The sequence below is a fragment of the Pelodiscus sinensis genome, chromosome 16, assembly GCF_052426305.1.
Source record: "Pelodiscus sinensis isolate ZL-2025 chromosome 16, ASM5242630v1, whole genome shotgun sequence".
Classification (NCBI taxonomy): Eukaryota; Metazoa; Chordata; order Testudines; family Trionychidae; genus Pelodiscus; species Pelodiscus sinensis.
The window spans coordinates 28763838-28790211 of record NC_143067.1 but is presented as its reverse complement, the minus strand read 5'-3'; the positions used below and the strand labels follow the sequence as shown (position 1 = coordinate 28790211).

At 44.9% G+C, this 26374-nt stretch overlaps 1 protein-coding gene across 5 annotated transcripts in view; it reads left to right on the top strand.

Annotated features, from left to right (window-relative positions):
* Positions 1 to 26374, top strand: part of GABRB2 (gamma-aminobutyric acid type A receptor subunit beta2) — a 394028-nt gene that overhangs the window by 247906 nt on the left and 119748 nt on the right. The window lies entirely within an intron of this gene.

Below are 26374 nucleotides of genomic sequence, written 5' to 3'. Positions count from 1 at the left end.
CTATAGCTGGAGCCTTTTAAACTAATGGCCTAAGTACACATACAAATAAACTAATTGCTTTTCAGCTTTTTATGAAGGAATTAAAAACATAAGAAAAAGTTTCATCATGGTTCATTTTACTGATCGCTCAGTCTTAATTCATAACTTTATACGACTCCATTAATTTCAATGAAGTTACATGAGGGATGAATTTGTCTCTTCAGTATGTCACTGGCATACTAGTGGGGAAAGCATCTCCAAGAGATCCTGGCCTGCCTCTTCTCAAGAGGGTGAAGGCAAAGGTGGGAAAGCTTGTACACCATGGTAGTGCCAAGCAATCAGGTCTTTAAATATCAGTATCTCGAAGTTTGTTCATTGAGTTTTAATTTCTGTGGGATAGCACTAAAGTATTTCCATTCATCCACACAAACAAAACAACATGCTTCTTTCACTGAGAGTTTGTTGTCTGTAAAAGAAATCAGAGGATGTACATAAATAGATGTGCAGATCCATTCAGAACCAGAGGTGGAGTTAGGCACAAAGAGTAAATCAGATGCTACCTAGAATGTTCATAAAAGCTGGTCATTAGAAATGTGCTGGAATCATTGTGGTTACTTCCTGATAGGTCCATCCCTGTCTGCTTTTCTGAGATGGCAGAGTTTCTCTACAAAGTGGTGGCTCTCTCCTCATCCTGTTTCGTTTTGTTTTTTGCAGAACACGTTACTCAGAATATTTTGCTGTAGGACATTCTTCAAAGCACTTCTGCAAAAGGTTTCCAAATGCTTTAAAGAACTTGGGTGTGCCTATTGCATACAGCTGAGTAGAAATTAAATACCATTGTGGAGGAAGAAGTTAAACAATGGTAGAGGATAAATTCTTCATAGCTAAATGTGGACACTCTCCCTTTGATTAATGTGAAGTAAGGAAAGAAATGTGTTGAGTTATCCTACTGTAGTGAAAGAAGAGGGTCAGTTGCTGAATGGAAAACATGGCAGAGTGGGATGCATTGAGCTAATTTTTGTTCACAACCCCTTTTGTATAAATATAAATGCCTAACAATAACTACTGTAATAAAACAATACACTTACCCTTTTTCTGCTGTGCAGGAATACCACAGAGGACTGTTTACCTCTTTTCTTAAATCCTTGACCATTGCATTGATCAATAGAAGTTAAAGCCTCTCTGAAATTTAGGACAGTGGAGTGCATTTCACTGTCATCTTAGAATTTCATGGGGACACCTGCCGAGTGTGTTATTGCCCTATAATAAAGATTCTTGGAAGAAATATGTGGTAATTTAAGATCCATTGTAGAGTCTTTTAACAGCATTCATCTGGATGTGAGAATAGTCCTGTTCACGAAGAGTCCATTTAAATCTATTTGTTCAATTGACTTTTCCTTGTGGAAAACCAACCTTCTTGTGCTGAATCATAAAAAGCCAGAAGAATAGGAACTTTGGGCTCTTATCTTAGGTGGTCTTTTAGAATGACTAAATAAGCTGCATTCATGAATGTGCCTTTTCTTTCCAAAGTTGTTTTGACTTTCACATTAATTTTGAAATTCAGGTGAAAATTAGAGGGGTAGCCATGTTAGTCTGAATCTGCAAAAGCGGCAAGGAGACCTGTGGCACCTTATAGACTAACTGAAGTGTTGGAGCATAAGCTTTCGTGGGCAAAGCATCTGATGAAGTGGGTCTTTGCCCACAAAAGCTTATGCTCCAACACTTCAGTTAGTCTATAAGGTGCCACAGGACTCCTTGCCGCTTTTGCAGGTGAAAATTTGATTCTTAATTTTTTTCAAGTGGAAACTATCATCTTGCTTGATCAAGCCCCACACGTGAGACTTTCCTCTTCCTGCACAGAAGAGTGGCCAGCAGCCTTCTGGCTGCCACTTACTCAAGCCCCTTTCAGAAAGGGCATCATACAGAATTGGATCTGTAGGAGGAGAAAGGGTGGGTCAGGAATAGGCATGTGGCAGGTGGCAGGCCCATCTTCTCTGCATGCAGGGTTCATATTATCCTTTCTTCCACCCATGCATTGTAGGGAAAAGTAATACAACTCTAAGCTGTAATTTGACACACAGGCTTCTTAATGTAGCCATCTTTAAGGCAAGTACTAGGGACAGTCCTGGTCATGGAGTCCCTGCTAGGGCCATGATTTGGAGCCTCCTTCTTAGGGAGCCCAGAACTAGGGGGTGGGAAAGTGGAGTGGGAAGGGAGGAGGCGGTCAAGCGGGAAATACTGCCACAGCTGCAGAGTATACAGATTTCTAGTATCTACAGTGTCTTACACAGTGGGATTGATAGCCACCACGGGCTCTGGGGAAAGATGTGTGATGGGCAGCTCTGCACCATTAGAAGGGGTTGAGTCACGGGTGGAAAGGCTAGGGCAGAGGGCGGAAGGGACAGGGCCAACGTCAGTCAGTCCTTAGCACTGCCCAGGCTGCTGCACGCCCCTCCCAGTAATACAAGGAAAGGTCAGAATAGCTACAGACCAAATCCAATGTTAGAGATGTTGTAGTGGTAGATTTAATTACTATTTAGAGAGATTTTGAATTGTATGTTTAGGACAATGGTCATTACTACCTCTCTAATGCCATATCTACACTAGGAAAGTATTTCAAAATTACTAAATTTGACTTAACTCCTGATTTAACAAATTCAAACTAGCATCTCCACACTACGGGGAAGCCTCAAAATTAGTCCAAGGCAGACTCCATTAATGTGGATGTGCTGTCTTGGCCTTAGAGCTCCAGGAAGCACCGAGGAGTAATTAGTTTGAATGACGCTGACGAGTTAATATTTTGAAATAGCGGCACTGGAGCATTCACTCTACTGTTATTTAATATAACTATTTCGGAATTAGCATTGCTTCTGATGAAAAGCAGGAGTATAGATTTTTAATTCTGCAGCCCCTTATTTCAAAATAACGGGCTTGGTAGTGTGGGCACTCCACTTATAAATTTGACCGGGGTGGGGAGGGGGCGTTATTTTGAAATAAACTGCTAATGTAGACCAGGGCTAACTTAGTTTGTCACCAGAGAGCTGTTGGTGGAGAAATAATGGGGAAGCTGTTGGCCTCTGTCAGAACTTAGCTGTTGCCCTCATACCTACTACTGAAGTTTATTTCTTTTTTGTTTATTCTTTTACTACTTATTATTTCAAATTTCCTACCAGTTTCTTTCTTTACTTTAAAGAAAAAACCTTTTAGTTGCTGTTTTCCTGGCTTGTCCCCTGCAAGGAGATATGCTTGGCTTTCCAGGCTTCAAATGTTGCATTACTTAGGGTACGTCTACATTAGCCCCCTTGTACGAACTAGGGAGGCTAATGAGGGCGACCAAAATTGCTAATGAAGCGTGGGATTTAAATATCCCGTGCTTGATTAGCATATTTCCGGACGGTCACCATTTTGGAAACTGACTAGCCCGAAGTAACTGCCTGCGTCTATACGTGGCAGAGAAGCGGGATTCCGAGATAAACCCCTTAGTTCGAATTAATTGTTAAACCTCATTCCATGAGGAGTAACAGTTAATTCGAACTAAGGGGTTTATCTCAGAATCCAGCTTCTCGGCCGCATATAAACGCGGGCAGTTACTTTGGGTTAGTCAGTTTCCAAAATGGCGACCGGCCAGGAATATGCTAATCAAGAGCAAGATATTTAAATCCCACGCTTCATTAGCAATTTAGGTTACCCTCATTAGCTTCCCTAGTTTGAACTAGGGGGCTAGTGCAGACGTACCCTTACAGATGATCTATTCCTGTTTCTGACAGAGATTCCCAGTGTGTCTGTTGCTCGACTAAGAACCATAACACCACCAAATGCCCTCCCTCCATGAAATTCACATCCAGGAGAGCCAGGGAGCTTTAACTGAGGCTGATATTCATGGAGAAATCACTCCACCCAGCCTCTAATCTTGAGCACTCAACACTGCCCAGGCAACCATCCCCTGCTGCACCATTTGAGAAGGCAGCCGCATCACAAGTAAGTGATGGAGAAGCCATTCCTCCTTGGCTTTTTAGAAGCCAGCTCCAAAAAGTGCCATCATTCTGCTTCGTCAGATGATTTCCCCTTGAAAAAGTGCACTTTGCTGAAGAAAACAGCCCTGGCACTGGCAGCACAGTATCGTGAGACACTGGTTACGTCTAGCATTGGGACAACCCAAGAGGCAAGGGAATCAGCACGGGCCACTCACAAGCCAGTCCCTCAATCCAAGCCTAAAACAGCTCTGTGGGCATCAACAAAGCCATGCACTCTGTCGGCACCGAATAGCTCAATGCTGCCACTTGGGGTTCCAATGGATTCTAGCATGCACTAAGCACTGTCAACACAGAAGCAACCACCTACTGCTGCTTTAGAGCTGACGCTGGTGCTGATCTTCTCTGCACCGCAACACTTCTCTCGCCAAGAAGATTTGGCGATTACTTCAATTCCAGGGGCACCGCTCTTTGGTACTGACAGCACCCTAACAACATCTAGATTTAGCCTAATAGCTACTCCATGTCTTCAGCTCCTTCGCTATCTAGTGATGAGAAGGAGGACATATCTTCTGGTCAACATACTCTGTGACACTTGTCATACAGACGAACCCAGCAACCATTGCAGTGGCAGCCCACTCAATGGCTAACTCTGCCAGGGCCCATGCACCCAACTGGGTTTACTAGGACCTCTGGGCTATGTGTAGGGCACAGTAATCTCCACCTCTGTAACAGGTGTCACAGGCCACTGCATCTCCTTCAGCCCTCATAGTCCACCATGGACCCTGAAGAGGAAGCCGGTGTGTTGGAGGAATAACCATCCAAAGATTCTCTGGCATATATCATCATCGTCACTAGGGATGTGAACGACTAGTCGACAGGCTAGTCAACTAGTTGCTTCCCCCCACTTGCTTCCTCTATCAGAAAGAGGCAGCGAGGGGGTGATTCAAATTAGCAGTGCCGTGTGGAGCCTGGGACCAGACCCTGGGCTCCACACAGTGCTTCTGCTTTGAAATGCCGCATGCAGCCCCGGCCAGCCCCAGATTGCATGTGGTGTTTCAAAGTGGCAGCACCACGTGGACCCTGCGGTCAGCTGGGGACTCTCTTGCTGACCCAGGCTACATGTGGAGCTGCCTCTTTGAAACACTGCATGGATCCTGACTCCAGGTTCTCTGCAGTGTTTCAGAGTGGCAGCACCACATAGAGCCTGGGGTGAGTTACCTTGAGCTGCTTGAGTCCCCCACTAGAACCATGCTCCCTGCCACCCTTTTGCCTTTGAAATATAGTAACAGCCCTTATTGACTAATTGAATAGTCAATGCAAATTGCATTGGCTATTTGATTAGCCAAATAATTGAAATTATACATCCCTAATCCTTACCAGACAATACCATTATGCCACTGCCATCTACCTCAGGAGATGATGTTAAATCCTTCCAGGAGCTTTATAAAAGAGTGACGGACTCTTTCGAGATCTCTCTAGAGCAGTTGCCAGACATTCAGGACAGACGTTATCCATTAAGATATTCTCCATGCCTTTCCTTTAGCCAAGCTTGCCCTACCAATGAATGCAGCGTTTATAGACCCAGTCAAGACAATATGGCAGACACCAATAACAACTATCTCTCTCTGTCTTGCAAGCGCTCAGATAAGAAAATACATTACATCAAAGGAAGCTGACTTCCTCTTCATCCACCCTACTCCTAACTCTCTAGTGGTCAATGCAGTGAATTAGAAGGGAAAGCAGAACACTGCCCACACCACACTCTACAACAGAGAATGGAAACCCTTGGACCTATTTGGCAGAAAGGTTTATTCATCTGCAACTCTCCAGCTGAGAATTGCCAATTACACTGCACTCCTAGCCAAGTACATGTACAATTTATTTTCACAAATGTCTGCATTCATTGAACAGCTGCCAAATACAAAAAGGGAACAGTACAAGTCCAACATAATCAAAGGCTCTCTCATCATGCAGACCGCTTTAAAAGCAGCGTTAGACTCAGCTGACATTGCTGCATGATCCTTCTCCATGGTGGTAGTCATGTGCTGCACCTCTTGGCTGCACATGTCAGGCTTTCCCAGAGAGGTTCTAGCCACAATAGAGAACCTTCCATTCAAGGGTATAAAACTGTTCTCTGAATCCACTGGCTTGGCTCTCCACATATTAAAGGATTCAAATACTACCATGAAGACTTTAAGTATACGTATGTCCCATTATTGGATTTTAATGTAGGCAGGCAGATCATTGTTGCACCCATAGTTGTGTGCTTGCCCCAAATTCTGCACGAAGTGGGCCAAGCGAAGTATCTAATGAAAGGTTGTGCTTAGCTGATTCTGTCTATGCTACTCACATACTTGTACAATTTCTGTGTGTAAAGTTATGAATAAGGGCTCTGTACTTGTATTTTAAATGTTCTCTTTCTTGGAGACAGAAATAGGCCTCAACCACTTATTGTGAGGAATGGTTATTCAGTGAATGGCTATGCTAATTAGCAGTGCTGCATGGACAAAGGCCCTCAAGGTTGCCAATAAACACCTGAAGAATGCAGCTGGAAACCTGCAGAACAGCAAGTACGTTATGGCTGCTTGCATGAAAGACAGGGACACGTCACTTGATCATGTGATTAGCTCCAGTTTGGGAGGTACTTTCACCAAGGAGAACAATAGATTTCCCTCCACATAGGCAAGGTTATTAAAGGATCCTGAGAGTTCCTCAATCTTGTCTTCACTCCTGCCCTCTACTCCAGAAGTACCACTGGTAAGGACAGAGAGCCCAGAAGGATCTGTTGACTCTTCCTAGCATAAGGTGTACACTCAAGAGTTTTAAGCCAGCAGTGTGTTACATCTCTGCTAAGAGCCTGCATCAAGAATATGGTGATTGATGTATGCAATGTATTTTCTTTAAAATCTTACTCTCAACCTTTTCTTTCTGGGTACGTCTACACTGCATCCCTAGTTCGAACTAGGGATGCAAATGGAGACAACCGAAGTAGTTAATGAAGCGGGGATTTAAATATCCCGCGCTCCATTAACATGATCTCGCCGGCGCGCTAGTTCGAATCACAGCTGATTCGAACCAGGAAGTGCGCGCCGGGACGTGTTAGTTTGGACTAAAGCCCTTAGTCCGAACTAATGTTACTCCTCATTTTTTGAGGAGTAACATTAGTTCGGACTAAGGCTTTAGTCCAAACTAACACCTTATACACAACCTTATACACAACCCTCCAGGTACTACAACAACATACAGAAGCAACAGTAGGGTAAACACAGAAAACAGATCCACCAGACAGGCCTTATGCAACTTCGGTTGCCTACATGAACCACCCTAGTTTGAACTAGGGTGGTAGTGTAGACATACCCTAAAAGAGTTCACTGTGCCAATCCTTTAGAAACTAGAATCCAAAGGTTTATTAATAAATGAGGGTACGTCTACACTGCATCCCTCATTTTTTGAGGAGTAACATTAGTTCGGACTAAGGCTTTAGTCCGAACTAACGCGTCCCGGCGCGCACTTCCTGGTTCGAATCAGCTGTGATTCGAACTAGCGCGCCGGCGAGATCATGTTAATGGAGCGCGGGATATTTAAATCCCCGCTTCATTAACTACTTCGGTTGTCTCCATTTGCATCCCTAGTTCGAACTAGGGATGCAGTGTAGACGTACCCTCATTTATTAATAAACCTTTGGATTCTAGTTTCTAAAGGATTGGCACAGTGAACTCTTTTAGGGTATGTCTACACTACCACCCTAGTTCAAACTAGGGTGGTTCATGTAGGCAACCGAAGTTGCAAATGAAGCCCGGGATTTAAATATCCCGGGCTTCATTTGCATCTTGCTGGGCACCGCCATTTTTAAAGCCCCGGTAGTTCGGACTCTGTGCCCGCGGCTACACGCGGCATGGAGTAGGTAGTTCGGATTAGGCTCTCTAATCCGAACTACCTACTCCGTGCCGCGTGTAGCCGCGGGCACTGAATCTGAACTACCAGGGCTTTAAAAATGGCGGCGCTCAGCAAGATGCAAATGAAGCCCGGGATATTTAAATCCCGGGCTTCATTTGCAACTTTGGTGGCCTACATGAACCACCCTAGTTCGAACTAGGGTGGTAGTGTAGACATACCCTTGGTTATGATCTATGGTATAAATCTGGGACTGTGGTTGGTCCTTTGGAGCTGGCAGAACCTGTTCAGAGTTGGTGAGATTAGGTATAGCATCTCTCACCTGTGTAAGGTGCAGTGCTGTTTGGGGCACAGAGAAAGCTGGGGTGTCTAAGGGGTTGTGCTTGTGAGACTTCTTGCTGGCCAGAGTGCTCTGTGTGACTTGTTTGGCATCTTATAGAGGAGAACCCCAGTGTTGGGCTGTAAGTAGCTCTGGTTCTGAGCAATTTTCCATGATTTGACCCTCTCAGCAGTGTCTCAGACCAAACTAATATATTACTAACACCTTATACACAACCCTCCAGGTACTACAACAACATACAGAAGCAACAGTAGGGTAAACACAGAAAACAGATCCACCAGACAGGCCTTATGAAATGTTGGTCCCCAGAATTTCTAATGCAGGATCCCATCAGGTCTACCCCATTGGGGTACCATCCATCATCCTTTTACACAGCATGGCGCAACATCACTATGGACAGTGGGTGCTAGAGATTGTTCTGGTTGGCTATTCTCTCCCTTTTTCTTCTACCCTTCCTAATCGCCACCTCCCACTGGTCCCTCTTCAAGGACCCATCTCACAAAGCTGCCTTTACACAAAAGCTCAACCACCTCTTGCTATTAGGACCAATAGAACACATGCTTCCTCACCACAGAGACCACTAGACTTCACATAAATCTGTTAGAATTATGGCCAGTACCCAACTCCTTCCCTCATTTGAGGGAAGTCTGTCCAAATCTTTATGAACGATCTTACTACAATATACTTCATCAGCTGCTAGGAATGAATCCTCTTTGCAGGGAAGTGGTGGTACTTTGAGAATGGTGTATTCCCCACAACATAGAGCTGCTAGCTACATATTTACCAGGAACAGACAATGTCACATCTAAGCAGATGTTTCTCTCAAACCAACGAATGAGAGATCAATCCCAGCATGCTACAACCATTATTCACATGCTGGAGATATTATCCAGTGATTGATTTATTTGCTACCAGCAGCAACACCAACTGTCCCATTTACTGCTCTTAAGCAGGGCTCAGACTTCATTCACGAGGGAATGTGTTCACCATCTAATGGAATGCACGTCTTCTCTATTCCTTTCCACCCTTGCTTCTTCTCCATTGTGTCCTAGGCAAGATCAAATAGGACAAGGCTATGGTCATTCTGATCGCACCAAATTGGCCTAAGCAGACCTTGTTCCCATACCTCCTGCAAATAACCATGCTCCCTCTCTGGCTCCCTCACAAGCACTGTGGCATTTCCCCATTGTTCCTCACCTTCTTATACCAGACCAGGGATGACTCTGTCACTCCAGCATACAGGTCTTGCAGCTCAGAGCTTGGCTTCTCACTGGCTAACATCCTTGGAATTGTCCTGTTCAGCGTTGCTACAACAGATCTTCATTAACTGCCATAGACCATCTACAACAGCGGTAGGCTAAAGCCTCTCAGCAGGCCGGATCCAGCTCACTTAGGGCTTTGATCCAGCCTGAGAGGCAGTTCCAGGTCTTGCCCCTCATGCATTGCCTGAGAGCCAGGGTATGTCTACACTAGAAAGTTAATTTGAACTAACAGCCGTTAGTTCAAATTAACTTTCATAGGCGCTACACATACAAACCGCTAGTTAGAATTTAAATCGAACTAGCGGAGCGCTTAATTTGAACTAGGTAAACCTCATTCTGAGAGGAGTAACGCTTAGTTCAAATTAAGTAGATCGAATTAAGGGCTGTGTAGCCACTTAATTCAAACTAGTTGGAGGCTAGCCCTTCCCAGGTTGCCCTGGTGGCCACACTGGGCCAAACCAGGGAAACTCTTCTGCCCTCCTCCCGGCCCCAGAGCCCTTAAAGGGGCACGGTCTGGCTACGGTGCCTGTGCCAGGTGCAAGCCTGCCAGCACCCAGCCAGCAGACCCTGCACCTGGCACGGCACGAGCCAGCCACCCGCTACCACCCAGCCCTCCGCCTCTTTCCAGGACCAGGCTGGCAGCTCCCAGGAGCCTGCCCGGGGCTGCAAGAGGTGGGCGGCTGCCTGGTCTAGTGCGGAGATTGTGGACCTCATCGAGGTTTGGGGGGAGGCCTCCAACGTCCACGATCTCCGCACTAGGCACAGAAATGCAGCCGTCTAGGGCAGGATAGCTGCCAGCCTGGCCACCAAAGGCCACATGCGAACCCAGGAGCAGGTTTGCATGAAAATCAAGTTGGTCCAGTGAGATCCCCGACCCTAAGCCCTGAGCTTAGAACATAAGAACATAAGAATGGCTGTACTGGGTCAGACCAAAGGTCCATCTAGCCCAGTAGCCTGTCTGCCGACAGCGGCCAACATCAGCTACCCCGGAGGGGGTGGACCGAAGACAATGACCAAGCGATTTGTCTTGTGCCATCCATCTCCAGCCTTCCACAAACAGAGGCCAGGGACACCATTTCTACCCCCTGGCTAATAGCACTCCATGGACCCAACCTCCATTAATTTATTTAACTTCTCTTTAAACTCTGTTATAGTTCTAGCATTCACAGCCTCCTGTGGCAAGGAGTTCCACAGGTTGACTATGCGCTGTGTGAAGAAGAACTTTCACTTATTAGTTTTAAACCTGCTGCCCATTAATTTCATTTGGTGTCCTCTAGTCCTTATATTATGGGAACTAATGAAGAACTTTTCTTTATTCACCCTCTCCACACCACTCATTATTTTATAGACTTCTATCATATCCCCCCTCAGTCTCCTCTTTTCTAATCTGAAAAGTCCCAGTCTCTTTAGTCTCTCTTCATATGGCACCTGTTCCAAACCCCTAATCATTTTAGTTGCCCTTTTCTGAACCCTTTCCAAGGCCAAAATATCTTTTTTGAGGTGAGGAGACCACATCTGCACACTGTACTGAAGATATGACATACCATAGTTTTATACTTTCCCTCCTCCTTCTTCCCCTGGCTTCCCCCTTCCAGCTCCCTCCTCCCAGGTTTCCCCCTCCCCTCTCCCACGCTTTCTCTTCCCCTCTCCCACCTCCTTTTCCCAGTCTCCCCAGAGGTTAATCCCTCCCCCCTCCCCCCCCGAGTTTTGTTAAATAAAGAGAGTTTCTATTTCTGAACACACGCGTCCTGACAGTCCCCCGATTGCCCCCCCCCCCCCAGATGGCAGCCTGCAGCAAGTGCAGCCGGGCTCATGGCCGAGTGCTGTGATGTGCCGAGTGCAGGCACTCAGGGCACTCCAAGTCAGGACTGCTTTGCTGTCCCTCATCGAGTTAGATAAGCAAGCGGGGAACCCTGAGAACTGTCTGTTCGGGGTGGGGGTCAGGTCCCTTTAAGCACAGCCCTCGGCTAGCCTGAGGCAGCAGCTCCACACTCTAAGTCCTACCTGATGCCCTGCTGGCACTGGTTCTGGCCAGCCTTAACTTCAGTTCAGGGTCCACTCAGCGTGGACATGCTAGTTCGAATTAGCAAAACGCTAATTCGAATTAGTTTTTAGGTCTAGATGCACTAGTTCAAATTAGCTTATTTTGAATTAACTAATTCGAATTAAGTTAGTTCGAATTAGTGCTGTAGTGTAGACATACCCTCAGAGAGACATGGGCCCTTTTAACTGCTTATATTGAAAGGGCTTGCATCTTCCCATTCCTTGCCTACCAGCCCTGGGGAAGGTGCGAGCCCTTTTAATAGAAGCAGTTGAAAGGATGTGTATGTCTCTGGCTCCCTAGCAACACGCTAGCAGCGCCAGAGCTATGAGCCCTTTTAACTGCTTCTATTTAAAGGAATTGTGCCTTCCTCATGCCTGCTCGGGCAATGTATTGCCTGGCAGTCAAGGGGAACATGAGAACCCTTTAAATAGACACAGCTAAAAGGGCTCGCAGCTCCCAGCATCTATAGCACATTGCTAGGGAGCTGGAGATGTGCACGCCCTTTCAACTGCTTCTATTTACAGAGCTTGCACCTGCTGGGTAGCTGCATTTCCTGACAGTCACCCAGCAGGTGCAAGCCCTTTAAACATCTTTGTTAATAACTTGGGTGAGGCAATGGATTGCACCTTCAGTGAGTTTGCAGATGATACTAAGATAGGGGGAGAGGTAGATAAGCTGGAGGGTAGGAATAGGGTCTATAGTGACTTTGACAAATTGGAGGATTGGGCCAAAAGAAAGCTGATGAGGTTCAACAAGGACAAGTGCAGAGTCTTGCATTTGAGATGGAAGAATCCCAAGCACTGCTACAGGCTGGGGACTGTATGGTTAAGCAATAGTTCGGCAGAAGAGGACCTGGGGATTACAGTGGATGAGAAGCTGGATATGAGTCAACAGTGTTCCCTTGTAGCCAAGGAGGTTAATGTCATATTAGGGTGTATTAGGAGGAGCATTTCCAGAAGATGTAGAGAAGTGATTATTCCCCTTTATTCAGCACTGGTGAGACCACATCTGGAGTATTGCGTCCAATTTTGGGCTGCCCACTACAGGAAGGATGTGGATGCATTGGAGAGGGTCCAGCAGAGGGCATTCAAAATGATTAGGCACCTGGAGTACATGACCTGAGGGGAGAGGCTGAGGGATTTCAGCTCGTTTTGTCTGCAGAGGAGAAGAGTGAGGTGGTATTTGATAACTGCCTTAAACTATCTGAAGGGGGGTTCCAAAGTGGATGGAGAGAGTCTGTTCTCAGTAGTGACAGATGTCAGAACAAGGAGGAACGGTCTCAAATTGTGGTGGGGGAGTTTCTAGGTTGGCTATTAGGAGAAATTATTTCACTATAAGTGTCGTGAAGCACTGGAATGGGTTACCTGGAGAGGTGGTAGAATCTCCGTCCCTAGAGGATTTTAAATCTTGGCTTGACAGAGCCCTGGCTAGTATGATTCATTTAGCGTTGGTCCTGGTTTAGGCAGGGTGTTGTACTCAATGACCTCCTGAGGTCTTTTCTAGCCCTATGACTATGGTGTCATGACTGCCAAGTGTCACCAACAACAGCACCATTTCCTGGTGGCAGTCACTTCAACCAGACAAACTGGGGAGTTGGGAGCCCTTATGGTAGAAACCCCTTATACAATATTTCACAAGGACAAAACCACATCAAAAGTCCTCCCCACCGCAAGTATCTTCCTTTTCCCATTGCAATGAACCCATATGCTTACTTGTCTTCTTTCCAATACTTCACCCCAATACCAGAGAAAGTTCCTTGATCACACTCTGGCTTCATGTACACTGCAGGTTTTATGCACAAGAATGTCCATTCTTGTGCAAAAATTTGTTGAGCGCTACACTGCATGCGCATTCTTACGCAAGTAAATTTACAATAAAGTGTTGAAACAGAGGGCTTCTTGCGCCCGAGTTATTCCTCTCCTCACGAGGAATAAGTCCTCTTGAGCATGAGCTCTTGCCTAACAAGGCAGTGTGGACAGGCAACAGGGGATTCTTGCGCAAGAAACCCCTATGGCTAAAATGACTATCAGAGCTTTCTTGTGCAAGAGAGTGTCCACATTGCCATGGATGCTCTTGTGCAAAAACACATGGCAGTGTGAATGCATGCTTGCTCAAAACATTTCTTGCGCAAAAAGCCTGCAGTGTAGACATAGCTGTTATGTATAAAGTGCTATTGCTTTCTACATTAGTAGAACTAAAGCAATCCGTGAATCTCCTAGACTGTTTGTCTCAGGGTCAGTCCACTTCCATACAGAGACTATAGAATGGATATTGGAATGCATATAACTTACTTATCATATAGCAAATCAAGAATCTTCAGCCGTGGTTCATGTGCATCCCACCAGAGCAATGGCCACCTCCACGCCCTTTCTATTCAACATAGGCCATCTGGACTTCAGAACATACTTTCAGTCGACATTGGAAAAGATATCAGTCACTGATGCACAATTTGGGCAGACGGGCCTATCTGCTATCCAGCATTAGACTCCAAAGCCTCCCTCCAAGTGAATACTTCTCTATAGTCACCTAAAGTGGAGCACCCACAGGGACACTTTCTCAAAGAAGAAGAAGAGAAAGTTACTCATCTGTGTAGTAACTGAGGTTCTTCAAAATGGTTGTCCCTGTGGGTGCTCCACAACCCACCCTTCCACCTCTTTGCTTCAGAGCATACCAGCCTTCTGTGGCAGAGGTCAGTTGGCTGCACATGCAGGTTAACAGTGTCATCCAGCGTGAGCCAGACATGTGCAGTCTACTGATGACACTGCTATCACAATTCTCCAACGTGGGGTGCACAGATTCCTAAAGTGGAGCACCCACAGGGGCAACCATCTCAAAGAACCTCAGTTACACAGGTGAATAACTTTCTCTTCTATTTTGCAGGGCCAAAAAGAGCAGAACTGTCTTTTCAGCAGAGAGAAACCGAGCTTCTCAATTTCAAGGAAAGCTGATAGACAGATGCTGTAGGGCAGTGTTTCTCAAAGCGGTCCAAGGACCCACTCTGAGAAAGCTGCTACTCAGCTGCTCTGGTTTGTTTTCTTACCGGCTCCACAGCCATAGAGCCACACAGATCCCACTGGTGTTGGTTCACCATTCGCAGCAGAGGGGAGCCATGGAAAGCAGTGACCTGGATCATGCTGTTTCCCACAGTTCTGCTTGGCTGCAAACAGCGAACTGCAGCCAATGGGAGCCGCGAGGCTCTGTGGCTGTAGAGCGGGTAAGTAAACAAACCAGAGTGGCCTGATAGCAGCTTTCTCAGAGCGGGTCCATGGTGGACCACTTTGAGAAACACTGTCTTAAATCTATGTCTTTGCTCCCCTGCATTTTGTGCTATAGCCTACGAATAGAAGTTTGCACCAGTGCTGATCTGTAACTCCCCTTTGTGTGAACTAAAAGATCATTAATTTGCATTACATTGCCCTGTTTGAAGAGGACTGTGTCAATGCAAATTAGGATCCAGTTACTTCACTGCTGCAGCAGCCACATGCGGAAGCTATAGCACAGTGCTTTGATGTACATTGCTTTTAGAATCTTAGAAGATTAGGGTTGGAAAAGACATCAGGAGGTCAACTTGTCCACACCCTTCTAAAAGCAGGACCAACCCCAACTAAATAATTCTAGCAGGGCTTTGTCAAGACTGACCTTAAAAATCTCTAAGGAAGGAGATTCCATCACCTCCCTAAGCACCCATTCAAATGCTTTACTACCCTCCCAGTGTAATAGGGTTTTTTTTGTAATACCCATGTCACATTACTGGCAGTGCTTGTAGCAAGCAGTTTGCTGTAACTGAGAGAGGTGACGATGCCTGGCTTGGAGAAGGCATTCAGGGGAAAGCTCTGCCTGTAAAAGGCAGCAGCTTCTTGTGTGAGGCACTTGTTGCAGTGCCTGACAGACAGAACTTGTCTGTTAGCAGTGACTCCACTGACTTGGGTTTAGGGAAACCCAGTGTGGATGGTGTTGGAGAAGTCTCGGAGGGACTGAGGGTTGTTCCAGATGAGGCAGGAACAGCCAGAGAATTGGAGCAGGCTGATGACCCAGTGACTGTGTGTGACCAGCCTGCTGGGAAGTCAGTGGCTACGTCTACACTGACCCCTTTTCCGGAAGGGGCATGTTGATTTCAGCGATCGTAATAGGGAAATGAGCGGGGGATTTAAATATCCCCCGCGGCATTTAAATAAAAATGTCCGCCGCTTTTTTCCGGCTTTTAGAAAAGCCGGAAAAGAGCGTCTACACTGGCCCCGATCCTCCGGAAAAAGCGCCCTTTTCCGGAGGATCTTATTCCTACTTCAAAGGATCTTATTCCTACTTATTCCTACTGGCCCTTTTCCGGAGGATCGGGGCCAGTGTAGACGCTCTTTTCCGGCTTTTCTAAAAGCCGGAAAAAAGCGGCGGACATTTTTATTTAAATGCCGCGGGGGATATTTAAATCCCCCGCGCATTTCCCTATTACGATCGCTGAAATCAACCTGCCCCTTCCGGAAAAGGGGCCAGTGTAGACGTAGCCAGTGTGTATGGAACAGGATGATTCCCAGGTGAATGAGGAGAGTGGGAAGTTAGTGTCTCTGATTCAGGAGACAGTATGCAGACCAGAATGGCTGTGTGGTCACTCTCCCTAGGATGCAGGAGATGGCAATTAAGCTCCCATCTCTGGACACGGTGGACACTCATAATCAATCAGGGAAGTGGATAGCTGGTTCCATGTGGAAACAGAGGTTGGAGGTGGACAGAGGAGAGACTTGGGAGTCTACAGCTCACTGCTGTTACCCCACTGAGTGGGGGAAGGGGGAGAATTCCAGGGCCATTGTGAGCCAGGGAGTCACGCCCAGCCAGCCCTTTGTCTTGTTCAGGCCAGAGGTTTCAGGCCTGGAGCCCACAGGACAGGGAGGAGGGGCAGGACCTGCTTTGGCCAAGAAGATTTGCAGTTTGAACCTGAAGGGCCAAAACTGCAATGGTGTGGGGCCAGAGAAGGGGCCTGATGGAGAATTTCAATATACACCTGAGATAGGATTGTTCTTGTTACTGATGTTAATTCTTGTAACCAATGTATTATTGTGGCAGAGAATTGTAAAGGTATACAATGTGCATGATCTCATGGAAACACTTTGTTACTTGTCAGGAAATGTGCCCGGTGACAGACTGTACATAAAAGGACATTGTGATGTTGATATTTCATGGTTAACACTTGTAACTGGTCTTGGAACTTCTTACAGGACAAAAAAGGTTCCCGCCAGAAGGTCCTGTGTGAGAAGGGAAACTGAGGCACGCCACCATTTTGGTTGGGGAGGCCTGTGATGCCCTCAGTGATGTTACTGGCATCACTTCCTGCATCAGTTTTGTGTTGGGGGTGTCACATTACTGAATTGGAGGGAAGCAGCCAGATCGCTGCTGCACCCCTAGGTGGGGGTGTTGGCCCCAGAAATTGGTATAAAAGGAAGCCATGTGGGGTATTGAATGGGAGCTTATCGTTTGTTGATCTTATGTACGCTATTTATGTGAGTGTATAATGTCTATGTGTGTAGGTAGGAATCTGTAATCTGTGTGGAAGCTGAATATTTCTCTGAATGTGGTTAAGCATTGCTATGGACAGGCTGAGTAGCGAAGCCCTGTGGAACAATGGCACTTGATGGCCCAAGGACACACCTAAAGCAGGAGGGCGGAGACCCAAGAGCTGCTAGCAGAGAGAGGCCTCTTAAAATTAGGAATAAGGGATCTTTCGGAAAAGGCTTTATTTTCTGAAAGATCCCCGTCTAGCCTGGCGCTTTTTGCCAGCAAAGCCCTGAGCCAGAAAAAAGCGGCAGCCATGTTTATGCAAATGAAGCAGGGAAGATTTAAATCCCCACTTCATTTGCAATTGCGCTGTGTCTCATCTGCATCCCTTTTCCGCAAAAGGGGTGCAGTCTAGACACAGCCTTGTAGTTTAGCCATATCCTCGCTTGGTTGAGACAGGAGGTGTGGGTTCTGGGGTGGGAATGAGGGATTTTGTTGTGGGAAGGGGTGAGAGGTGCAAGCTCTGGGTGGGAATTTGGATGCAGGAGGATGTGGAGAAGGGGATATTGGCTCGGGGAGGGGTCTCCAGGCTGGGGAGGGTTGGGGTAAGGTGGAGGGTTGGGGTGCTGAGCAAGCCACAGGGTTGTGGAAGTGAGGGTGCAGGGGTTTGGATTGGAGTATGTGAGGGGCTCAGGGCAGGGAGGTCGGGACAGATTTATGGTGTGTGGATGGTGCAGGAGTGTTGTGGCAGGAGACAGAGGATGTGGGGGTGTAGGAGTTTGGGGATGTGAGAGGCTCAGGACAGGGGGGTTTTGTGTATGATAGGCTCAGATTTGGGGTCTGGTATGTGTGCAAGAGTGTTATGATACCCACCGATCGACCAGTCAATTCTAATTGATGGATTGGTGACCACGGCTCTTTCCCTACTCTCCAGTGTATCTACTTCAGCCACCGCCCCCCTTAGTATTATCTGCAAATTCACTGAAGGTGCCAACCAACCCATCATCCAGATAATTAGTGAAGATGTTGAACAAAATCAGTTCCAGGACCAAGTCCTGGGGCCCTCCATTTGATATTGCTGCCAATTAGAGATCAAGGCAATGATCACAACTCATTGACCCTGATAATCTTAACCAGCTTTCTATCCACCTTTATATAGTCCATTCATCTAGGCTATAATTTTTAACTTGCTGGCAAGAATACTATGGGAGATTAATACTAAGTGAGGAAATTAATACTAAGTGAGGTTGACCGGTCTGTAGTTTCACAAATACTCCTCCTTCCCCTGTTTGAAGATGGGCACATTTGCTTTTTTTCAATCATCCAGGACTTCCCTTGATTGATGAGAGTTTTCTAAGATAATGGCCAGTGACTGTCAACTCTCTCAGCACCCTTGGATGCATTAGATTCAGCCCCATGGATTTACACATGTCCAGTTTTTCTAAATGGACCTTAAACTGTTCTTTCACTACTGAAAGTGGGTCACCTCCTCCCCATACTGTGCTGCCTAGTGCAGCAATCTGAGAGCTGACATTGTAAAAACTGAGGCAAAAAAGCATTGGCTATTTCAGCTTTTCCCAGATCAACAGTCACTAGGTTGCCTTCCCCATTCAGTAGGGGTCCTATACCTTCCCTTCTTCTTGTTGCAAACATACTTGTAGACACCCTTTTTGTTATCCTTCCCATCCCTGGCGAGCTGCAACTCCAGTTGCACTTTGATTACACTCCTGCATGCTTGAGCAATATATTTATTCTTCACCTTAGTAATGTCAAAGTTTCCACTTCCTGTAAACTTCCTTTTTGTGTTTAAGCTTGCTGAAGATTTCTCTATTAAGTCAAGTTGGTCAAACCATTGGAATGTTTTTTTTTCTGTGCCCTCAATAAGGCTACTTTAATATATGTCCAGTTACCCTGGACTGCTTTCCCTCTCATTTTAACCTCCCAGGAGATCCTGCCCATCAGTTCCCTGAGGGAATCAAAATCTGCTTTTCTGAAGTCCAGGGTCTGTATTCTGCTGCTCTCTTTTCTTCCTTTGGTCAGGATTCTAAACTCAGCCATCTCATGGTCACTGCAGCCCAGGTTGCCACCTACTTTTACTTCCCCTACCAATTCTTCACTGTTTGTGAGTATCAGGAAAAGAGGAGCATGACCTCAGTTGGTTCCTCCAGCACTTGCACCAGGAAGTTGTCCTCAGCACTCTCCAAAAACTTCCATCTGTGCACAATTGTATTGCACTTCCAGCAGATGTTAGGGTGATTGATGTACTAATGGGAGGGAGAGGGATAGCTCGGTGGTTTGAGCATTGGTTAGCTAAACCCTAGGTTGTGGGATCAAGCTTTGTGGGGGGCCATTTAAGGAGCTGGGACAAATCTGTGAGGAATGGTGCTTAGTTCTGCTGTGAGGGCAGGGGATTAGACTTGATGACCTTTCAAGGTTCCTTTCAGCTCTATGAGATAGGTGTATCTCCATATATTATATAATCCCTGTGATCTGGAAACTTCTATTATTTGCTTGAAAAAGGTCAGTCTGGTCTATAGCTGATGTCTACCACTCTTGTTATTCTTACCTCTAATATTTATCCAAAGACTCTAAACAATCTTTTCTCCAGTTTCAATCTGGACCTCTGGGCAATCATATTGCTCTCTTACATGCAGGGCAAATCCTCCACCTTTTCTCCCCTGCCTGTCCTTCCTGAGGAGTTTGTATCTATGCATGACAGTGCTCCAGTCATGCAAGTTACCTCACCAAGTCTCTGTTATTCCAATCACATCAGGACTTCCAGTTCTTTCAGTTTGTTTCCCAGGCTTTTAGCATTCATGCATAGGCACCTAAGATAACTAGCCAATTGCTCTACTTTTTCAGTATGAATAAAGAAGCTTTCCTCCCCATATTTCACTTCTCCACTTACCTCAAGCTAAGGTTACCCCTCCCCGCCCCAGAGAACCTAGTTTAAAACCTTCCTCACTATAGTCATGTTTCCATAACTCATAGACAAGCTCTTATTGTACTATTCAATATCTAATTCTCCCCCCCCCCCACTCCAGTTGTGGACTCTATTTCCAGTCTAGTAGTTTTAATTTAAAAAAAACTTGACTAGAGGTTCAAGGCTCCTGTTTCACTTCCTTTTTTTATTCCTACCTCAGTGAAATGGCAATAGTTCCTTTACCTTCTGTATTACCGTGGGGTGGGGTGGAGGGGTGACTCCATGGTTAAATGAGCTTATCTTCTTACATAAATTCCTTCCCAACATTCAACCAGAAAGATGCCAGCTTCAGGCCTATGTATTCCTTCAATTGTGGCTTTTGTGGCTTTGTAAATAAGCTAGAGAATGTCACACCCCAGCTTTAGTGAGTTGAATGAGTCTCAAAACCTACTTCCCACATACAGAAACTAAATAGGTAGAATCAGACAAGCGCAAAATGTCTAAATGTTAGTACTTGCCAAAGGGGACTCAGCCCTTTCCTATGTGGCTATGTAGACCAAAATATCCATCAAGCATCTGTAGCAATTTTGGGTTAGCTGGTAATACAGATTCTGTGATAATCCAGCAATATCATTGCTTCTCTCATTTTACCATCAATAATGCCAGCTGCTAGTTTTCTCTATAAAAATGTATTCTTCATACAGTAAAGCATTTGCACTCCAAAAACCTTTGTAGTTAGTTACAGAATGTTCTGCTTTACAAATGTATTTTTAGAAATGTGATTATTACATATATTTTGCTAAAGCCACCCTCTGCCTCATCGCTATTAGGGGGAAGCATTTATATTTTTTTTACTGGAGAGAGAAGGAGAAAGAAATATTTGACCAATCTTTAAATCAAAATATGCAGGCTAACCAAAGATTGCAAAGCCAATAATATTCTAACAATCTTGAGCATATCTCTTTTAAAGCTGATATTTCTGTGTAAGTGAGAGATAAATCATAATGCAGTTTTGTCTCCAGATTTCCACATATTTGTAATTGGTTCTGCTGCCTACTGCTGCCAACATTTCCAACTGTCATGGAGCAGGTCCGTTTCCAAGGAGCTGATGTGAACACTGAGTACAGTACATGGCTTAGATAACTAATTCAGATAGGAGAAGAGCCAATGACTCTTACTCATGATGTGCAGAGGAGACTGATAATGATCGTGATAAAGGGACATGGTCAGTTGCAGAACATAATTTACATCAAAGGCTTTGTAAATTGATAGTGGGGATGCTAATTAAGAGCCATATTATGCTAGAGTCTTCACTAGGAGTTGTGTGCATGCTTCTGAGGGAAGAATTTGGCCCTCTTGCTTTCCTCTGATACAGATTTTTGTTCTTGATTTGAATGGGAGCTGGATCAGCCTTCAAGCAAGCATGATTGCTATGAATGACTTTGACAGTTCTCCAGAAAAGGAACTCAACAGTTTTGGCCAGAGGAACTATATAAAATGTCACTGCCTTACTCAGCTGATTAATTCCCTGTGTGTTTTCAGAATTATATCTGCTTATTTAGAGGAAAATTATTTTGGCCCCTATTTCATATTTTGATTAATCATGCAGAGGCAGTACAGCTACGGAGAAGGGAGTTGGCCTATTTCATACATTAACAGTATTGTTCAACTAGCTTTCAATAAGTACCTTTATTACTGGTGACTACAGAACTATTAAGATCTGTTTATGTTTCTGATACCAGGTAGAGTTTGCAGTGCTGACAAAACTAAATAGTTGTGCTTTATTTAAAAGATAGTGAGAAAGAGTAAGTAATTCTTCCGTAACAGTATACATTAGATATTATTATTGTCTGTATTACTACTAGTTTGTAATATAGGTTAAAATCTAAGAGCCAAACTATGGCCTTTAATATCCCCTTGAGTAGGGGACTGTGTAAGTTTGCAGCACTCCATAGGCAGCTTGCACAGGGATTGTTCTTCTGACTAACACAGTTGCTCCCAAAGCAGCTGCTAGATGAGGGACTGCACAGCCTATACATCCTTGTGAAAGGTCCTTGCATAGGTGGTGCAAAGGAAAGGAGGACCTTCGACATTTATGCAGTACCAACTGTATACATGCATAATTGCCCTTCTGAGACTATCCTGACTATCTAATGTGTTTAGTCTGTATGCATTGCAGTATATAATACATTCCATAAAAATAGTAGTATTTTGACCCTAAGATGCCTCTTTTGAAATATACAGTTTTCTTTTGCGTCTTTGTTTCATTATATGTTTTATTTAGTCAGTTTAGCTTAAACAAAAACAAAAAAGCAGAAGAAAGTGTTGCCTTGTGATACCCTGCAGTGGTTTTACATCAGAAACATTCACCATAAAATAGATTGCTGAAGACTGATTTTCATTTTTAGCAGACTCATAAAATGGAACATCAAAAGGGCTTCTATTTCATTAAAAGTAGATGAAAAATCAGAATAGCAGACAGCTTCTGTGTTATTTCCTTTCATACAGTATATCTCTAAGAGCAGAGTGCCTCTCATGACTGCAGAAAGTTGTGGATATTCTAAAGTTCCTTTCCAATGGGCTTTTCTCAAGGCTCTGGTCTTCAAAGTATTTTTGATATTTTAATTCTGTCAGTTGTGAAAGATAACTTAGAAACAAAGAATCTATTCACTGCACTTATGCAAGATGAATATCATTTTTGGGGAAAATGTTGTGTCCCCATTTCTAGTCAATATAAAATTATGAGAAAGAGTAGGGGGAGAGGAAAGGACAGATACATTTTTCTGTTGATTTTCACTGTGGATAGAATGAACAAACATGCTGTATTGAAATGATCCTAAACTGTTCCTTAGGTTTGATTAAAGCCATATCCTATTAACCACCAATTACTCTTAATTATTCCCATTTCTGAGGAGGCAAGAGTCCATCTTTAGGCTCATACACCAATATATGTTTGTGATAATTACAAAGTCATTATATACATTGAATTGAAACATTGTTAAAGTTAAAAAGTCAAACATTCAAAATTGAGAAATACCAGAATTAAAGTTGTTGAGTTGATTGGCACACAGGAGTTGTGAAAGGATGAGGCATCCTCAGAGCTGACACAATCTTCAGGAAATCTAGCTGCCACAGTTAGCTGAATGTGTGAACTGATTTTTATTAGCAATTTGTCCAATGTTGGATGCATCCCCAATGCAGGAACAAACCCCCTGCAAAATTTCAAATCCCTCCTGAAGATTCTAAAGCTGCTCAACCAAACCAATTGTAGGGTTGGTTTTATTTTGTTTTTAACCTGTGCAAACAACATTTCTGTCCTTAGTTTTGTTCTCAGAAACAGCTGAAACTTGGATAACTTAGAAACAAAGCAAAGTGTTTTGCCGAAACTTTCCCCAAAATAATCAGCCTGCATGACAAAGTTATAAGACAGAGGAAGCAGTCTTATATTGGAAATTGTTGGACAATATTATTAAATATAGGTGGTGCTATCTGTTTAGCTTTTAATAATTTTCAATATCTTCTTCCCCTTCTACTTCCAGGAGGAAATCAATAGCTGTCTTCTATCTCTGTTCTGCTTTCTCTCTTCTGACACTCTTCTCTCCAGGTGTCAGTGGCATGGCTAATTCATCTAATGATTCTATATATTTTTGTTAGTCTCTAAGATGCCATAGGCGTACTCATTATCAGGAAACATATGTTAAAGTGGTCAAGTAGCACTGAGCTTGAAGTCTGTCTCTCCTGAAGATAAAAGACCTGCCTTCCTCACTTTCCATGTTCACGGTTTTGAAGGAGACAGATGGATAGGATTTAGTGAATGTTTGTAGGAGTAGTGTATAGAAAAAGGGAAAGTGTCAAGGTTGGAGTTATTAGTAGGAGAGGCAAAGGTAGGCAGCATCAAGGGGCTGGTGCAAACAACTGGAATTTCAAGTGAGGATGTCACTACAGTGAATAGGGGACTATGATGGCAGTACTACATATGGTCCCCTCTGGATAGTCAGGCCCAGTACCAAATTATGCAGGCGTTCTAGGTCATGGAGAATATTTCACCTAAACTAAGGATATTAAGGACTAGTCAACTATCTGATAAACAAATGCTTATCAGATAATCGAGTCGGCTACTCAATCCCTCTCCTGCTGCCTCTATTAGATAGAGGCAGAAAAGGGGGGAGGGAGAAGAGAGGTTACTTCAAAGTGGCAGTGCCACACGAAGCCTGTGCCTGGGTTCTGGGCAGCACTGTCCTTTGAAATGCTGCCACAGTGTTTCAAAGCAGCAGCGTTGCATGGAGCTGACCCTGGGCTCCATGCAGTGCTGCCCCTTTGAAGCGGCACTGTGGTGTTTTAAAGGGTCAGCGCTGCACAGAGCCCGGAATCAGCTGTGCATCGCTGCCCCCTTTGAAATGCAGCTGTGGTGTTTCAAAGTGGCAGTGCCACATGGAGCCAAGGTCAGCTGAGGAGTATCCAGGTGATCCCGAACTCCATGTGGCACTGGCGCTTTGAAATGCTAAGCAGAGCCAGGGATCATCTGACCTTGGGCTCCACGTGGCATTTCAAAGCAGCAGTGCAGCATGGAGCACGAGGGTTAGTGGGGGGACTCTGACCCCAGGCTCCATGCAGGAGCTTCCACTTTGAAATGCACAAGAGACCCCGCTGGGGACTCTTCTACATTTCAAAGCTGGCTCACCTCGTGCAGCCTGGAGCCAGCTTTACGTCCCCTGGGGACGCTCGTGCATTTCAAAAGGTAAGCACCCTCGTGGAGCTTGGAACTGGCTAAGTAGCAGTTCTGCAGAAAAGGACCTGGTGATTACAGTGGATGAGAAGCTGGATATGAGTCAACAGTGTGCCCGTGTAGCTAAGAAAGCAAATGGAATATTAGGTTGCATTAGGCGGAGCATTGCCAGCAGATCTAGAGAAGTGCTTATTTCCCCTTTATTTGGTTCTGGTGAGGCCACATCTGGAGTATTGCGCCCAGTTCTGGGCCCCCCACTATAGAAAGGATGTGGATGCATTGGAGAGGGTCCAGCGGAGGGCAACCAAAATGATTAGGGGGCTGGAGCACATGACCTATGAGGACAGGCTAAGGGATTTGGGTTTGTTTAGTCTGCAGAAGAAAAGAGTGAGGGGGATTTGATAGCAACCTTCAACTTCCTGAAGGGAAGTTCCAAAGAGGATGGAGAGAGGCTGTTCTCAGGCAAAACAAGGAGCAATGGTCTCAAGTTATAGTGGGGGAGGTCTAGGTTGGATATTAGGAAAAATTATTTCACTAGGAGGGTGTTGAAGTATTGGAATGGGTTATCTAGGGAGGTGGTGGAATCTCCATTCCTAGAGGTGTTTAAGTCTCAGCTTGACAAAGCCCTGTCTGGGTTGATTTAGTTGGGATTGGTCCTGCTTTGGGCAGGAGGCTGGACTTGATGACCTACTGAGGTCTCTTCCAGTCCTATGATTGTATGACTTCCTGCTGGCCCTGGGCTGCAAGCGGAGTTCTGCATTCCTCCTTTGAAATGTACAAAGAGCTGGGGCTCTTGTATATTTCAAAGGAGTAATGCGGAAGTACCTATCAAATTCCACTGACTACTCAACTCATAAATTACTCGTTAGTTAACATCCTTAATGTGAACTAGGCCTTATAGAATGATGAACATTGTGGAAAGAACTTGAAGAGACAACAGATGTAAAAATGAAGCCTAGAGAAATACAAAACGTATTTATCCCAATACGTTCATAGCTATATGTGATGAGAAGTTGGTGTTTGCTGTTGGGCTGAGCATACCACAATGGCTACATACAACTATTGACCTCAGAGCTTTATGTCGAGTCGTCACCTGGCAGTTCATGCTTGAAGGGCTCATTCACCTGTAAAGTGGGTGTCAATTTCTGAGTTTGTGCAGTTGAGGTTTCCTTATGCTCCTTTTATCATCTCTGTCATCTCCACCAATGACTACTTTCCGCTTCCCAAAGAATTAAGGAAATAGTCAGGTTTTACCTTGCTCATCATAAGGCACTCAGGAAATATGCATTAGTGCTTTTAAAAAGTTACCTTAGCACTATGTCTCAGGCAACTCTATTTCTGAAGCTGTGGTATCAAAAAGGGTGCTGATGAGGTGGGTATACTCCCCCCAACAGCCACATTTGCCCCCTAAGAGGATTACTAAAGCATATTGAGAGACCGTTGAGTTTCTCCAGGAACTGCTGCTATTCTTGTATCTAAATAAGCTGTTGGGACTGGGGTAGGCCATGATGTCTAGAGATGGAAAAATGGATCCCAGCAATGGAGGAGTTTCCTAGCTCTTGAAGAGTCCAACTGGAGGAGGTTTAGGCCTCAGGCCATTTCCTGTTCCTTCTCCCAGTGGATAGTAGAGCACATATCGAGGGTTAGAAGTTAAAAGGAGGCTAAAACATATCCATTTCATGCATATGCTGGCAGATTGCAAAATGTACTATTTTTCAAGCACAGTAGAGTGCACAACATTATGTGTT